Source organism: Coenobita brevimanus, chromosome 84 (genome assembly GCF_032717465.1).
Source record: "Coenobita brevimanus isolate Jiangsu-jjx chromosome 84, ASM3271746v2, whole genome shotgun sequence".
Lineage (NCBI taxonomy): Eukaryota > Metazoa > Arthropoda > Malacostraca > Decapoda > Coenobitidae > Coenobita > Coenobita brevimanus.
In genome coordinates this window covers 19,528,601-19,546,983 of record NC_137037.1, presented here as the reverse complement: position 1 = coordinate 19,546,983, position 18,383 = coordinate 19,528,601, and positions in this window count along the sequence as shown.

Sequence of the window (18,383 nt, the reverse complement as noted above, 5' to 3'; positions counted from 1 at the left end):
CATCCTTACTCATCACACTACCCAAGTACTTAAACGTACTCACATTTTCCAATTTCTCACCATCCAACCTTGCTGTACATTCACTGACTTCACCTCTCTCAAAGACCATCACATTATTCTTCCCTACATTCACCTTTAGATTCTGTTTCTTACACACTCTCCCAAACTCATCCACCAAGCCTTGCAGCTCCCCTTCGTCTTCACTCAACAACGCAATATCATCTGCAAACAACAGTACAGGGAGTTTCCAAACACTATTCTCTCTCACCAGGGCCACTCTCTCTCTCTCTCTCTCTCTCTCTCTCTATCTCTCTCTCTCTCTCTCTCTCTCTCTCTATATATATATATATATATATATATATATATATATATATATATATATATATATATATCTATATATATACTGTGCATATGTATGTACATATTTATTGATACATATATGCCATCATCATCATGATCATTAGGAGCAGCAATTCAAAGTCCAGTGGTGAACAAAGGCCTCCTCCAGCCTTTTCCGTGAATTTCTTGACTTAACCAATCTTTGCCAGGATTTGATTCCAAACTTCTCTATCTCATCTTTCTCTCTTCTATGTGGATTTTTTTCTGCTGGGACTGCAGTCTCTTGGAGGCCAAAATAATCAGCGTCTTGCTCCATCGGTTATCCCTTTATCTTGCTACAATATTTGTCGACCTCCATTTTTGATCCTTTATAACTTCAAGGTTTTTGGCTCTAGTCTGCTCTGACCCAAGTTGATCTCTAACTTTATCTTAAAGATATTCCCAACATTGATCCATTCACTGCTCTTGGCGAATGGATTAGTTTTTCCTATTGATTTTTTCATTATCCAGGTCTCACAATCGTACGTCATAGTTGAAGATTATACATCCGTTATACAGTACACCCTTCCTTTCATACAGAGTGACAAGCTACTTTTCTTATCTCTATGTTTTCTAAAATCTTTCCACGCAGTTGTAATGTGTCTTTTTATTTCGGTTCAGTGGTCATTTTCTAGTATTAGTATTATACGAAGGTAACTATATTTCTCAACATCTTTTGTGATTTGGATTAAACATTACTTTTATTCCAGTTCATCTTTAGCACTTCTTTGAGACTTTCTCAGTATATATATATATATATATATATATATATATATATATATATATATATATATATATATATATATATATATAAGTTGCTTCTCCCGAAGAAAGGGAGGTAGACGAGACAGGACAATACACAACCAATTTACTCATCCAAATACATATTTATTCATAACTTACCCCCAAGGGCAGAAGGTACACATCCTTACCACACCCCAGTGTACAAGAGTCAACTGTGCAGTGTGCTCAGCGACATCTGCAGCAGGGCCCGACAACAGAGCTGATTTACCCCTGCCACATCATAATACCCAACCCCTTACACGCACCTGACATGATCAACTGATAAGACCAAATGTGGGAGAGTAACCCCTCAGGGCTTCGTCACCATTTATCCATTCACAATTACTCTCCAATCATTCCCATCACACTCAGCCACACTTCCTTGCACAACAGACATCCCTCTTGCATCTAATGCTCTCATCACACTATCCATCCATCCTATTCGTGGTCTTCCTCTCAGCCTTACACCTATCACATCCGATCCAGTTGTCATTTTCACCAGTTACACTTCATCCATTCTCTGCATATGCCTGAACCATCGAGACAAACTCTGCTCAACTCGATCAGCCCTCACCCGCATAACTCCAGTTCTCCTTCGCACTTCATGATTTCTCAATCGATCCATACGCTTCACTCCACACTTACTCCTCAGACACATCTCCATTACATTCAAACTTTTCCTCTCTGCTTCACCCATACTCCATGTTTCAGCCCCATATATTGCAGCCGGTAACACTACATCCTCATGCAGCCTTGTCTTTACATCCATTGTAAGCGGACGACATATAAACAGCTTTATCATTCCTCCCAGCACCTTTCCTACTTCATTGATTCTAGACTTCACTTCTACATTCATTCATTCATTCATCCACAGCAACATGTGACCCTAAATACTTAAAACACTTTACCTCCTCCGCAACTCACCATTCAAAACTATATTTCCTCCTACCAGCTACCAACCTCGTACACTTCATTACTTTACTTTTATTCTCATTTATTCTCAATTTTCTCCTTTCACACACCCTACCAAAATCCTCTACTAACTGTTTCAATCTCTCCTCCGAATAAGCCACCAGTACAGTATCGTCCGCAAACAGCATCTGATTCAGATTCCACTCTCTACCATCAGCATTCACCAGACTCAAACCTCCACCTAACACTCTCGGATTCACCTCCCTTAAATATCAAACAACCAAGGCGACATCACACATCCCTACTGCAGCCCCACTCTCACGGGAAACCAATCATTCACAGTATTTTCCACTCTTACACACGCTCTGCTGTTTACATAAAAACTTTTCACTCATTTTAACAATCTACCATCAAGTCCATCTCAAAACAGTCCAGGAAGCTTCCCTTTCAGTTATATGATTCACTTTCTCTAAATCCATGAACGCCCAAATCTCATCCTTACTACCTTTCACTAAATATTTTTAAGAACCTGTCTCACAGCAAACACCTGATCCTCGCATCCCCTCCCTCTTCTAAAGCCACACTGCTCTTCACCAATCACTCCCTCTGTACCCTCTCTAACTCTCCAAATTAACACTCTACCTTCGATCTTACCAACAACACTCAACAGACATATACCCCTAAAGCAATTACAATCATACTTATCACCCTTACCTTTATACAACGGAACCACACAAGCACTTGTCCAGTCAATTTGCACCATACCCTCACAAAACACACATTCAGCAGTCTTGTTAAGCACGGAGCAATAGTCGCTCCACCACCTTTCACGCATTCCACAACACACCCATCCATTCCTGCAGCTTTCCCTTTTTTCATCTCCATTACTGCCTCCCGTACTTCCTCCATCTTGATCAAATAATTATTTGACTCTCCTTAAACATTTATTCCTTGCACCCTTCCATCTCCCACAATCTCAGCCTCCCTTTCCACCTCTACATTTAACAGTCTTTCAAAACACTCCGCCTATCTCTTCCTTACTGCATCCATCTCAATTAACCTCCTCCTATCCTCTGCTTTTACTTGCTCTTTCTTTGCAGATTCTCCCTTTCGCTCCATTTTCACCTTCTAAAACATTTCCTTTTTCTGTTTAAAATTATCAGTCAACCGCCTACCGCACCTCTCATCTGCTGCCACTTCAGCATCACGCACAGCCCTTCTCGTCCTATTCCTCTTTTCCATATACCTCTCACATGACACCTCATCCTTCCTCTGCAGCCACAATTCATATGCACGTCGTTCTTCAGCCACAGTCATACTTACTTCCTGGCACCACCATTCACTTCCCTTTCTTACACCACCACCCACTCATCTCACACCACACACCTCCTCCGTATGCCCCACCACAGCACCCTTAAGCAACTGCCATTCCTCCTCCACACTACCATTTTCCTGATCTTTCACTGCCTTCCACTCATCTTTTTACTTCTGATACTCTACCGTTTTCTCTCTTTTATCCAACTCACTCACTTTCTAAACTTCTCTGCAACACCTGACTCTCCTACCTCTCACCTATCTCATACCTACCCTCCTCCAGGTAGTGGTCAGACATACCTCTGCTCTCCCCTCTCAAATCTCTCCCATCCAACAATCTTCCTCTTACATTCTTGGACACAACAACATAGTCCATCAATGTTCTATGAACAACCCTTCCACCCTCCTGTCTCACCCATGAATACTTATATATTTCTTGTCAAACAAGGTATTCCCAATCAACATCTCCCGCTCAACGCTCGTCCTTATCATTCATCCTCCATTTTCATTTCTTCCAGGCACACCGTGCATACCAACTACACCTTCAACTGCTACATTTCCCACTCTAGCATTCAGATCTCCCATCATTACCACACTCACATTTGCTCCAAAACTCTGTAGACATCAACATCATTCCAGATACACTTCCTTTCTTCTGCATCCCTTTCACTACCAGGCCCATATGCACTCACAAATACCCGCAACTCACATCCAAATTTCGCTTTCACCAGCGTCAGTCTCGATGACACATCCTTCCATTCAGTCACACACTGCTGTACTTCCGGGCACACTGACAAGGCCACACCTTCTCTTGCCCTTCCTCTATCAACATCTGGCATCCTTCCATCCACACTTCCAAACTTCGACTCACCTTTCACTTTCATCTATGTTTCACTTAAAGCTAACACATCCAACTTTCTTCTCGGAAGCAGTCTCCCAATCTCCTCCCTTTTAGTCTCAGTCGTACTACACCCACGCACATCCATAGACCCAATTTCAGGGTTCAGAGATAAGTTAATCCCCTTTCCCATTTTATTCCCTGTCTCACTGTAAGAACTAAAAAACTGAGGAGGGGGTCCCTCGTCCCCTCACCCCGTCCCTGTCTCCTTTTACGACAAGCAGGGAATACGGTGGCAGAAATCTTCCTAACACAACCTGGCCGCAGAGTGGTAGTACTACCCCATAGTGCGGGCAGATTGTGTCCTTCCCTCCCCCCCGCCACAGTGGGGATATCGGTATTTACATCTACATCTATATCTGTCTATCCATCTACCTATCTATATGTCTGTCTATTTATCTATCTATCTATATAGATAGATAGATATAGACAAATATAGATATATAGATATAGACAGATATACTGTAGATAAATAGAGAGATAGAGATAGATAGTGATATATATATAGTTCTTACAGTGAAGCTTGGACATTGTTGGAAGGACACAAGTCAAGAGTGAGAGCAGTGGAAATGAGTTATTTAAGAGGAGCCTGTGGAGTCACATGGAGAGACAGGCTGACGAATGAGGATATAAAGGAGCGTTGTGGTGTGGATGTGGATGTGATAGGAAGCGTTATGAGGAACACACTGAGGTGGTTTGGCCATGTGGAGAGGATGGAGGGTGAAAGACTGACGAAGAGAGTGTACGTGAGTGAGGTGGAGGGGGAAGAGGGAGGAGGCCGAGGATGTGATGGGGGGATGGGGTGAGAGAAGGTATATGAGAGAGGGGTGTGAGAGTTGGGAGCAGGGCAGTGAAATGGCGGGGGACAGGGCGACTTGGAGGCGATTTGTTTGTGGCCACCCCAAACGGGATTGAGGCGTCTGGCAATATATATATATATATATATATATATATATATATATATATATATATATATATATATATATATATTTAAACTTGGCGAAACTCACTTTTGGCTGTAGGGTGGCCACGGACCACCGAATGCGCGCTTGGCGATTTGAATTCAAACTTGGCGGTCCCCTGGCGGCCGCACGTTGAACCACACGGCTGCCCGGTGACGTCAGACCAACCAGAACGCAGTGCGAGCGGTTGTGCTAGCGTCTATTCTGTGCTCCGGGAACGAATTCTGGCGATTTCCCGCCAACATGGCCTCTGCCAGCGCAACAGGTGGTACGGGGGGGAGTAAGGACAATGGTGGTGGCGGCAAGAACGAAGGTGGGCGAGGGAAACGGGTTGAAAAGCGTGAGTACAGGCGAGGAAAGCATCACAAATCGTACGGTGTGAATGAAAAGGAGAAAATTATCAAGATGATAGACGAAGGAAGCAGGAACTGTGACATAGTGAGAGCGTTACATGTGCCAGAGTCAACAGTGAGGAGATTACGAAAGGCTAAAGAGGATATTAAAAAACAATGTGAAAGTGCTCGGAAATATTTTACCTGTACACCGGGTTCAGCTGGGCAGGGCCAGCATGGTCCGCATAGGGCTATGAGAGAACAAACTTTGCGTAATCATATGCTGGTGATAACAGAACACTATGTTTTTCAGTGGTTAAGTCGAAGACTGAGGGAAGGAGTGAGTGTGGACGGGATCCAGATCAGGGAAACTGCACGGGAATATTACGCTGGTGTGTGTAAAAGAAAAGGTGTTAAAACCCCCCCTCCATTCACTGCATCGAAGGGGTGGCTGCAGAGGTTCAAAAAAAGGTGTGCTTTAAAGCATCCAAAATACCAAGGTGAGATTTCTTCAGCTGATGCAGCAGCAGCTGAAGCATACATACCAGTAGCTAAAAAAATCGTCATGGATGGCAACTATTCACCGCATCAGCTGTTTAACTGCGACGAGACTGGCATCTATTGGCGGCATACCGCTTTGTCGACTTTTATCCCAAAGGAAATTAAACAGGCGCCTGGTAAAAAATTAGCCAAGGACAAATTCAGTGTGCTGTTTACTTGCAATGCGTCTGGGGACTGCAGAATGAAACCTCTGGTTATATATAAGCATGCCAAACCCCATACTTTCAGAAACTGCAATATGAAAAACCTACCCAACTGCTATTGGCTTCATAACAGCAGTGGCTATATGACACAAGCTTTGTCTGTTGAGTGGTTCGACAACCACTTTGTTCCGGATGCCAAGGCCTATTGTGAGAAAAAGGGAATTGCCTTTAAGGTTGTTCTGTTTCTTGATAATGCCCCCGGACATGCCCAGTATCTAGTTGACAGGCACCCCGCAGTCCAGGTTGTTTTTCTTCCCCCAAATACAACTTCGAAGCTTCAGCCGCTCGACCAGGAGTTAATTGCAAACGTAAAGCTCATATTTTATGGGCATCTGCATAAGAAGATGAGGGAAATGACTGATAAACGGACAGAACTTCAAAACATACAAGATGAGGTTAGCAGCAGCGAGGAGTCAGGTGACGAATCTGGTAATACTGCCGCCACGGCTGCCACCGTTGCCACCCTCCCTGCCCCCTCTCCTCCCTCCCCCCAGCCCAGCACATCCTGTGCTGCAGACGTGGTAGAGTTACGAGACGTCCCACCAGGAACCATTGTTAGCCTCAAACAGTTTTGGAAGCAATTCCAAATTAAGCAGGCTGTAGACCTAATGTGCACTTCGTGGAGGGAGATAACGAAGAACACAATCGAACACGCCTGGAATTCGCTTCTGCCACATCTAAAGCTGGAGAGAGAAGAGAGGCAACGCAGTGAAGATTTATTACGCACGACTATGCAGGCTGTTCAGCAGGTACCAGGTATGGAGACAGTGGACAGGGAAGGTGTGTGTGAGATGGTAGAAAAGGGGTCAGGAAAAAAGGAGCAAACACTTGTGGAAATGATGGAAGCTGACGAAGAAATGGAACAGGAAACAACTGAAACTCCTCCTAGCCAGCCACCACAAATCACCACACGTATCTTATCCCAAGCGTTGGGCATTTGTGACACAATGAGGGAGGAGCTCTGTGCATTGGTACGTGGTGATGATGATTTAGAGAACAAAACCAAAGTTTTTCTGGGCCAGCTGATTGAAGTGTTCCAAGAACAATATCAAGAAAAATTGAAAATGTCAAAGCAGGCAAAAATAACAAAGTTTTTCTTAGAGAATCTGGACAGACAACGCAATATCCAAGACGTCATTGCCACCATTCCCGTAGACGATGATAACTGTGAAATCATTGATAACCCCCCCCCACTCGATGTGCCACAAGAACAGCCCCAAAAGCAGCCACAAGAACAGCCGCAACCTCCCCAGCCATCCCAACCTCCCCAGCCACCCCAACCTCCCCAACCTCCCCAGCCAAGCTTCGCTGCTCTCTTTAAGCTGGATGCTGACTTTTCTGCCTTCGATGAAGTGGATGATCAAGCGAGACAAATGGTTGCTAAGGGGGTTATGGGGGAGGAGGGGGAGAGTGATGAGGAAAGTGGTGGTAGCAACTAAGCTGCCCCCACTGCCACTCCGACGTCCCCAGCCAAGCAAGCCTATCTTCACTCTATTTACGGTTAGTTACAACCTTTATATCATGTCTTATTAGCTTTATTTATTGTTTATTGGTCTGTTTTCTACATGTGTATTAATATGTGAAGGCAAAAGATTTTATTTCAGCTCGAAAGATGGTGTTTTAGGGGTCAAACGGGGGACTTTGGCAATGACCAAAGACTGATTGAGGCACTTTATAGGCAATTTATATGGTAAAAAGAACTCGCGTTTGGCGAAATTCTCATTTGGCGGTAGTTTCGCCAGACTAATTGGATCGCCAAACGCGGGGGCTTACTGTATATCTATCTGTCTATCTATCTATCTATCTATCTATCTATATATCTATATCTATAACTATATAACTATATATATATATATATATATGTATATATCTATCTATATATAATGTATATCTATATCTATAACTATAACTATATATATATATATATATATATATATATATCTATATCTATAAATATAACTATAACTATATATATATATATATATATATATATATATATATATATATATTAGACATTTTAGGTCCTGTAATGACCCTACTAGTTTATCAAAGTTTTTGAAAGAAATACAGATAATTACAGGTCAAGCCTATAAAGGTGTATGTAAAAAAAAAAAAAAATTCGGTTAGGGGCATTGGAAATGTCGATTAAAATATTTCAGAACTGGGTGGGATGGGCGGTGGCAAGTAGGTTGGCTGATGTCGGGAAGGTGACAGACATTGGTGTTGTTGGTTGACTGGCTACAAAGGTACTTTTTTTTTTTTTTTTTTTTTTTAAATATTAACAAAGACCAGAAATGGGTTGAGCGGCTGGAGAGGAGATAGCAGGGAAGATTTGGATTGTGATCAGATCAATGCATATCATTCAACGTTATTCCATGGAAAGTTTGTACTTTAAGCCAGTTTTATCGGTGAGATAAATGAGATTGTTAAATAATGTGTTGTTACAGCTGACTGGGCTGGCAGATATGAAATTATTGATTTGGTTGCGACAAGAGTAATGGTGGTGCAATCCAAGTGAAATATAACGTGGTAGGAACATGTTATACAGTATACAGGGGAGATAAATATTGCTAATGTTGGCGGAACAGTAGTACCTGGGTGAGTTTGATGGACTGTGATGACAAAGTAGTAGGATCTGGATGGAACGATCATAGTTGTGCGGGTGGGTGATATAGGAGGGGCCACATTGGCAGTGGGAAGAAATTTCATTTATAAGTTATATGAGGGGTTATGGGTACGAAAAAGTTTGATTAAATGGACAGTGAGGGGCAGGAGTGTTGAGGCAGAATGGGATGTTACACTCGGTGACGATGGTCATTGCAAGTTGGTCAATATGAGCAAAACAAGAAGTGGTGCCATGGCACAGCAAAACCGTTCCCCGCAGTCATTGTAGGGCTGATGTATAAACACAAAAGGATGTCTAGTCAAAGATGTCCCATACCAGTTTTGGAGTAAATCGGGTGAAAATTGACTGTTTTAGGGCCATTTTAAATTTTAGGCTCAACATACTGTGCCTGACATTGACCCCCCAACCGCTAACTAGGGGGTGACCCTCCTGATGTAATGAGGCAAGCTATAGGATCCAGGTTTGAAATATGCACCTTTAGGTTTTTGTTTCATGTAGATATGACGAATAAGAAAGGAGTTATGGTGAAAAAATTATTTTTTTAATTTCATTTTTGGGGGTATAGCCTAGGTCTCGGCCCAATTTGGCCCAAAATTTAATGAGAGCATCAGAATGTTAGAGTCCATCATTCCTGTAATGCTAGTCAAAACTGCACTTGCAGTTTTTGCATAAAGTTGATAACAGACAGACAGACAAACAAATAGACAAACTGAGTGAAAACAATACCCGTCCCCGAGCCCCTCCGGGACGGGGACGGGTAATAATGTAGTGAATCCCTTATATAACTGAAAATTAAAGTTATCATCAGCTGTTAAGTCATAGTAAAGTCTTGCAACACAAGATTTACCCAGCTATGCTGGATTTCATAATGTGTAGCTCAGTCAGTGTCTTGCAACCTGAAATATCGTCCCTGTGCTCTAGAAATCCCAGTCGAAGGCTAGCCACAGTAATCTTGAGATGACGGCTTTACCGTGGTCTCTCCTGCTATTTACGTCTCTTCAAGTTTAATTAAACCAGTTGAGTAGTGTGAACATACAACCCTTGTCACTGCTGTTATATGAAGTAGGAGAGTGTGGTTTCGATGGCGAGATGACATTGACCTTGTGCTCTGTGTGTTCGTTCTTATTTGAGATTTAGTTGGGCTTCCATCGTGATGAATTATGCCTATTGCCCATAAATATACTAGCAGTTGTACAGTATGCTTGTTATATTTTATACTAATATACCTCGTAACATTAATATACAAGGTGATTATAGGGTAAAATGGGCAAAATAAACCGCTGAGGAAGAAGGGTTATATATAAAATTTCCAAAACCAAAATGATTGCAGCCCCACGGCACAATGGGGCAGAAAAACATTAATACCGACAGTAAGTAAAATAAGTATGCAACTCTGACAGGATACATACATTATTATGCCTCCGTCCACCTATGGTGAAAGAGGCATTAAGTGACTGGGTCTATCCATCCATGTGTGCATGGGTCTGTGCGTGTCCATAACACTCTTGTAGATGGGATATCTCCTGAACCCATGAACGTATTTCCACCAAACTTTTGACAGTGAAGCAGTATGCAGAGATGATGGCCTGATGAGGTCAGCTAAGTCAAGGTCATATGGGACTGACTTAGTAATTCTTGTGGATGCAATATCTCCTGAACCCCTCGACAGTTTACGACCAAACTTTTGTCAATGACACAGTGTGAATGGATCATGAAATCATCTGGCCAAGAAGGTCAGGAGTCAAAGGTCAAGATCATATGAGTGTGGCGCAATATCTCCCGAACTCCACAAATTGATTTCGACCAAACTTTTGTCAGTGGTACTGTATGAAGGTACAATGAACTGATTGGGCCACCAAGGCCAAAGAGTTAAAAGTCATGGGCATAGGGGGTCGACTTATTATCTTTAGTCTCATTTCAACCCACAATGATTCCTGTCATGGAGGTTGTATCAAGATCTCATGTGCAAGGCTTGGCAGAGGGATACCGAACAATACTTTGTGTTGACTCCTCAGGGCCCAAGTTCTTGGAGTCTTATTTTCTGATTCACCAAGATAAAATATTCTTTAGGGAACACCTGTGACAAAATATGATATTCTTATAATGGTGATAGAAATTTATCATATATAACTTGGAATTGTCCGTTCCTTACAAGGATGAAATACAGTATCTCAAAGTCATATTCTTTCTTTTTTTTAAGCAATGGAATGTCAATGGGCTATAATGTAGTTTGCTAAAAAAAAAAAAATACGAATTCAGAGATAAAGAAAATGATCTATTCAAAGAGCACCCAAGAATCTACAACCGACGTGCAGGTAACCCATCCCTCCATATGTACAGTCAAAGACAAAAGTCGTGTCGCGGTTTTCTCCGAAGATTAAGTGCAACATTTGAAACATTATGACTGCTGTACCACAGTTACATATTCGTGGTTGGCTAGCCTGACTTCCTCAAGCTTCGTATCTGCTCCTGATGGGATGATGATATAAATAAACCCAGGACATTCCAACGTCTTAACATCGACACGCAAGAATTATTGAGTCTGAATTTTATATGAGAAACGAAATGCTAGCGGTTAGGCGATGATTACCTGGACATTTCATCTTACACCTTAACACAAAACGTCAAGCAGACCTACTACTGTACCTCGATATGGAGAGGGAAAGCAGCATGCATCCTACTGTTAGGGAGATGAGAGGTGGCATGATCTCCCTTTATTAATGGGATGCGAATACTGAACAGACAGTTCAAACATTTGGTATAAGCATAACCACAGGAAGGTGGAATAGGTGAATTCAGGAGGAACGTAGAATGGGGCACCGTCATCGTTCAGGTTGTCCGTGTTTTACCACATCACTGTATGGCCAGGAAATAATCTCAGTGATGGAACCAGCATCTGCAAGCAGTACTTACACTGTAAGAAACGAACTGCACCTAGAATGAAGCACACGAACAGTTGTGCATAGACTTCGGTCGTCTGGTTTATGTGTTCTACCTTGTCTGTGGGATTCAGTTTGCAAGCCTTTCCAAAAGACTAAAAAATTATTATCATAACACAGTAACTGTTTTCACGTGCTGAATAATATAGTAATTTGTGTTTTACAACACTGTTAAACAATGTCAGTCCCAGGTCATTATAATCAAGCAGCTTAGCTAATTTACAGTTAACAAAGATGGAGAAATGACTTCCGAACACTTATTTGGCTAACTCAGTTGTAACATTGCGGACGTGGTAATAAAAAAATAAAAGATGAGAAACACTCCTTATATACTAAATGAAAAGAACAGTCAGAAAGACATTATGTACATAAGTTTCGTTTGTTTATAAAAAAAATATGCTGGCATCCAGAGCTGAGCACTGCAACGAAAATTCACTTACGCAAACTCAAATCCGCAAACTATTTGAAACTTGAGCTTGTACAAATGCAGATGCAAACACAAACTATTTCTATACTTTTCAGTACCAAGGCATCAGTTTATTTTTACTCTGGAGACCATTAAAGGATTTTATTACGTTTAGGGTGATACTTTGCGTAATGAAGTGGTTAAAAATCTTTAGTTACTCATCCACTGCAATTATAAATATGTTTATTTACTCTGAGTCGGTGACTTTATGAATTTTGGAAATTGTCTGTAGTACTTAAAAGGGATATATAAAATTATATTTTTAATAAAAATAAAGTATATATTTTCAATATATTAGTATATTAGACTGTTTTCACTTCAAAACAAGGGTAAATAATTCACTGCTGTAGGTAAATGAATTAAATTATTACACTTCACAGTTCACACTTGACAAGTTCACAAACCAGTCCACCTCTATTCCTCGACTCTAACCTCCTCAGTCTTCACTTCTCAGTCACAGTCAGACTCCTCACTCGGCTGAGACTACTCTGTCTTCAGTAGCTCCATGTTGCTTTTCATAAAAACAAATCGCTCAAAGTTCTCAGAGGTCAGGCTGGTTTATGGGCAGGTTTGTGTTTGCAGAAGTACTTCCACAAATGCAAAACCACAAAATTGGGTAAAATTTGTTACAAACACAAATCCGCAAACGAAATCACACTTCCTCAATTGAGGAATTTGCGGTTTCTGGAAGTGATTGCTGAAGTACCCAGCCCTGTGGCATCCACAGACCGGTCACCTGGAGCAAATGGCAGTTCAAGTCAGTATGACACACTGTCCGTTTGGCACAAACCAGATCGCATCAAAACCATAGTTTTATAGCAGACATTTTCACCAAATTTCACGACACAACATTTTAGTGTACATATATAGATATATACACACACAGTTTATATATATAAAAAAAAAAATATATCTATATATATATATATATATATATATATATAATAATATATATATATTTTTATATATATATACCATATATATATATATATAAAAATATATATATATATATATATATATATATATATATATATATACACACACACACACACACACACACACACACACACACACACAGAGGTGTTCCTCCCCTAACGCAGTTTGCTGTAGCACAATATTGCTCTAACACAGCACAGTTTTGTAGAAGGAATTAACATTCTAACGTGGGCACTGTTAGCGTAATGCAGTAATTTGAACAGGGTGGGCTGTGACATGGTGGATTTCAGTGTGTGTTCTTTCCCTCTACCTCAACTCTGGCGGCGTGTTTCTGCTCTTCTCCTCACATAAGGCACAGTACAATAAATGATAAAAGTCCTGTATTGACCTAATGTATTTTTTATGACCATAATATTTTTAGGAGGTTTAAATTGGGGGGTATAAAAAAAAAAAAATTTGCACCGCAAGGGAGGAAAAAGTGGACTTTTGGCAGGGGTGCGGAAGGAAAAAGGGTTTTTCAAGAATCCCTCTAACGCGATACTTGCCTAATGCATGGTTGGTGCGGAAGCAAATGCGTTCGTTAGGGAAGGAACACACACACACACACACACACACACACACACACACACACACACACATACTGTAGCTATATATAGTATAATATATATATATATATATATATATATATATTCAGTAATATCGTTTCGTTTTTAAAGGCTCCAACATGCTTGCATGTGTCGGCCTCGGTCACCTAATGGCGGCTCTCCACGCTGCACGATCCATTGCAGCCTCCCTGTTCAGTCCCTTAACCCTAAGGTCACACTTAATGACCTCGTCCCATGTCTTTCTCGGTCTGCCCCTCACAACCCCACCCCCAATATTAACACTTCTCACCTTCCTCACCCAATTATCATCCCCCATCCTCTCCACATGTCCAAACCACCTCAGTCTACCTCTCCTCATCACAACACCAATACACTCCAGTTCCATCCTACCTCTCAACTCTTCCATTGTAAACCCAACACCTCCAGGCCTTGGACGCAGGGACGCACTGCACATCCACCTAATCATTGTCATTTCAGTACGTCTGAGCCGGCGAATGTCTTCCTCCTTCACTGCCCAGGTCTCACTACCATACAGCATTACACTCCTAACACATGCTGCATACAAAGACCCCTTAGCACGTAGGGAGAGCCCTCTCAGATATACTGAATTTATATATATATATATATATATATAAATATATATATATATATATATATATATATATTCAGTATATATATATATATATATATATATATATAATCGTATAGAAACATCGGCCACAGTGGAGACGCCACTGGACATGAGTTTGCGGCTATCTTCGGAGTCGTCTGCAGTGGGTAGTCCATCACCACTTCCCAGCAACGCGTCCCTCGGCCACCTGCAACACCTACTCTTGGACACTGACAGTGAATAAACAGCCAAAGCTTGCCACCAGTCCACACGAGAATTTACAGTGTTGTGCAGTGCTAAGAAATTAGAATTCAGAGTGCAAATGCTCAAGTGCAAAGCGCTACTATACACCGGTGAGTTCCAAGTGCAGAGCAAGTAAGAAAAGAATGTGCAGTGTTATGATTTTAGAATTCAGAATGCAAAGGCTTAAGCGCAGAGTGCAACTCTGTTAGTTGCAAGTGCAGCGCAAGCAAGAAAAGAATGCACAGTGTTAAGAAATTAGAATTCAGACTGCAAAGGATTAAGTGCAGTGCAACACTGGATTACTGTACATGCTTCAGGTGCACCTTCGTACTGTCAAAGTCTGTGAGGAGGCGGGTTATTCTTTGCGACGGCTACGGACGTGTCGTAAGTACCCTGGATACTGCTCAGTATTTTCTATACTCACCTTTAAATCCTCATTCTCTGATTCCTGTTCATTTATTTCATGCTTTTTGTCCCTTATTTGTGTGAATAGGGTCTTAAATTGGTGCTATGCATGTCTGGTGGGGAGTTATGTAGGTGTTTTTCTGAGTTAGGCTGGGTTAGGGTCCATGAGTACCTGTCCAGGAGGCATTTTCCCAAGTCCCAGACAAACCCAATTTCCGGACCTGCCTTTGGCTCTATTGCATCGGATATTGGAGGATATACATATATATATATATATATATATATATATATATATATATATATATATATATATATATTTATAAAGTTTACATGCATTCAAACTGTAGTGCTTCATAAGAGAAACAACAACATGTTAACATAAAATGGAGACACGTTCACTATATTTCAAACAAGTATGTATCAGTTCAAGAAAATAGTCAATAGAAAGTACAGTAAGATGTATCTATCTATTGCCAGGCGCCTTAATTCCATAAGGGGTGACCACAAACAAATCGCCTCCATGTCGCCCAATCCCCCGCCATTTCACTGCCCTTCCCTAAGCTCACACACTCCTCTCTCATAAACCTCTCAGGTCCAACTCCCCATATCTTCCTCGGTCTCCTCCTCCCTCTCCCAACCTCCTCCTCATTCACATACACACTCCTCTGATAGTATCTCACTCTCCATCCTCTCCACCTGGCCAAACCGCCTCAGTGTGTTTCTCCTAATGCTTTCTGTCACATTCACACCCACGCCACAACTTTCCTGCACTTCGTCAACTGTCAGTCTGTCTCTCCATGTAACTCCACAAGCTCCTCTCAGATAACTCATTTCCACCGCCATCACTCTTTATTTGTGTCCTTCCAGCAAGATCCAAGCTTCATTTTCATACGTTAGGGTTGGTATGACAATACTATCATGCATTTAAGTACTTGGGTGGTGTGGTGAGTTAGAATGGAAATTTGGGGGAATAAGCGTTTGAAAGGGTACATCAAGGAAGAAAGGTTTTGGTTCTTTGAAAGCAGTGATAATAAATGGAGAAGTGAGCATGGAAGTGAAATAATTCGCTTACCGTCAATTTCTGCTCTCATTTACTGTTCCTACCACCTATTGATAATTACCGAGAAGTACTGTAAACAGTCGAAGGAATTTTTTTGGAACAAATGGCCAAGGGAGAGGCTAACCCTCAATTTTTGAAGAAAGTTTCTGAAGTACCTGACAATGACAATGCGTGCTTGATTTCCTGTTAAAATGTGGAAATCAAGGAACAGTCATGTATGATATTATCATACCTGACTTTTCTTTGTCATTGTGAAATGTGTGATGTAGGCTGTTATGATTGAATAATCGGCCATCAAATAAATGATCTTCAAAACTTAGGATACTTTTTTCCTACCTGATTCCCCGCCATGAAAGCAGGTGGTGGTGGCAACAGATGCATTTGACGGCAAGAAACAGGCTCTCCTCTGCTTCCTTAATGGCTGTCCAGTTGGCTCCCCAGACCCCACACAATCTTCATGTCTTCTTCCCTTTCTTCCATCTCTCCTTCCTCCCTTTTAAGGCTCTCAGCATCCTCCTTTTCTTGCCTAACTCCATCCTTACTCTCTCTCTCTCTCTCTCTCTCTTTCCCTTTCCCATTATATATATATATATATATATATATATATATATATATATATATATTTATATATCGCCCCTGTTTATTCAGTGCCTTTCTCTTTCTTACCACACTGCCTTACCACAAAGACATTTTTTCCCTCTTCGCATCAGCTCGCTTCTTCCTGCATATATTTTCTTTCCGTTATCAGTATGCCTTTGGTTCCCAAATCTCGCACCCTACTTTGGCTTACTGTTTTTTCGTCAGAAGAATTTTCATTCTGTTTTACCCTGATAATATACTTTATACCTTAATATTGCATCTAAGGGTATGTCGAATGCCAATCTTTTTCTCTCTTTACATTATTCACGTTTCGTTACCTGAACATTACTTTATGTTCCTCTATAGTGGATCTCTTCCACTCATACAGAGTTTAGTAGGGTTTATTTCTTTTCCTATAATATATATATATATATATATATATATATATATATATATATATTAGAAATTTGCGCGCGCCCGCGCGCGCGCGTAAATTGTGTGTGTGTGTGTGTGTGTGTGTGTGTGTGTGTGTGTGTGTGTGTGTGTGTGTGTGTGTGTGTTCTTACCTAATTGTATCTTTACAGGAATGAGTCAAGCTCGTACTGTCCCGTGTCTTAAACCATATTTATCGTACATATCCTTAAATTTGTGAATTGTTTTGGCACACACTATTTCATTCGGTAGTGCATTCCATTGATCAATTGCTCTGTTTAGGAAACTGAATTTCCTTACGTCTTTATCACCTCTCTTCTTATGCAATTTTTTGCAGTGTCCTCTTGCTGATGCTTCTCCATATGTTAAGTAATCATTTATGTCTATTTTCTCCTTTCCTGATATGCATTTATATAGCATTATCATGTCACCTCTTTTCCTTCTCTCCTGTAGTGTTGGTAGATTCAGTTTATTTAGTCTTTCTTCGTAGCTTAGGTCCCTTAAGCTTGGTATCCATCTTGTAGCGGCCCTTTGAACTTTTTCAATCTTGTCTATGTGCTTTTTGAGTTGAGGACTCCAGACTACTGATGCATATTCCAGGGTTGGTCTAATGAATGATGTTATTATCCTTCTTAGTATGTCTTCATTTATGTATGTGAATGCTATTCTCATATTTGCAAGCAGTGTATACGTGTTCCGTACCTTCTTGCTGATGTGGTCAGCCGGAGATAGTCTGTTATTGATAATCACACCTAGGTCTTTCTCTCTTTCTGATGTGTATAGGGTTTTATTTCCTAACTTATAATCCCAATCAGGTCTTTTTCCACTTTTACCAAACTTGATTACATGACACTTGTCCACATTGAGTTCCATTTGCCATGTACTACTCCATTCATGAAGTTTATTTAATTCTTCTTGTAGCTCTTTACAAGAGTCTGTGTTAGTAATTCTCCTTGTATTTTTGCATCATCTGCAAACATATTCAGATAGCTCTCATTTCCAGTGTTACTGTTTATATCATTTATATACGCTAAAAACATGATTGGTGCCAGCACTGAACCCTGTGGTACTCCATTAGTCACTTCTTTCCATGATGAGTAGTTTCCTCTTAGTACTGTCCTCATTTCTCTTTTATGAGA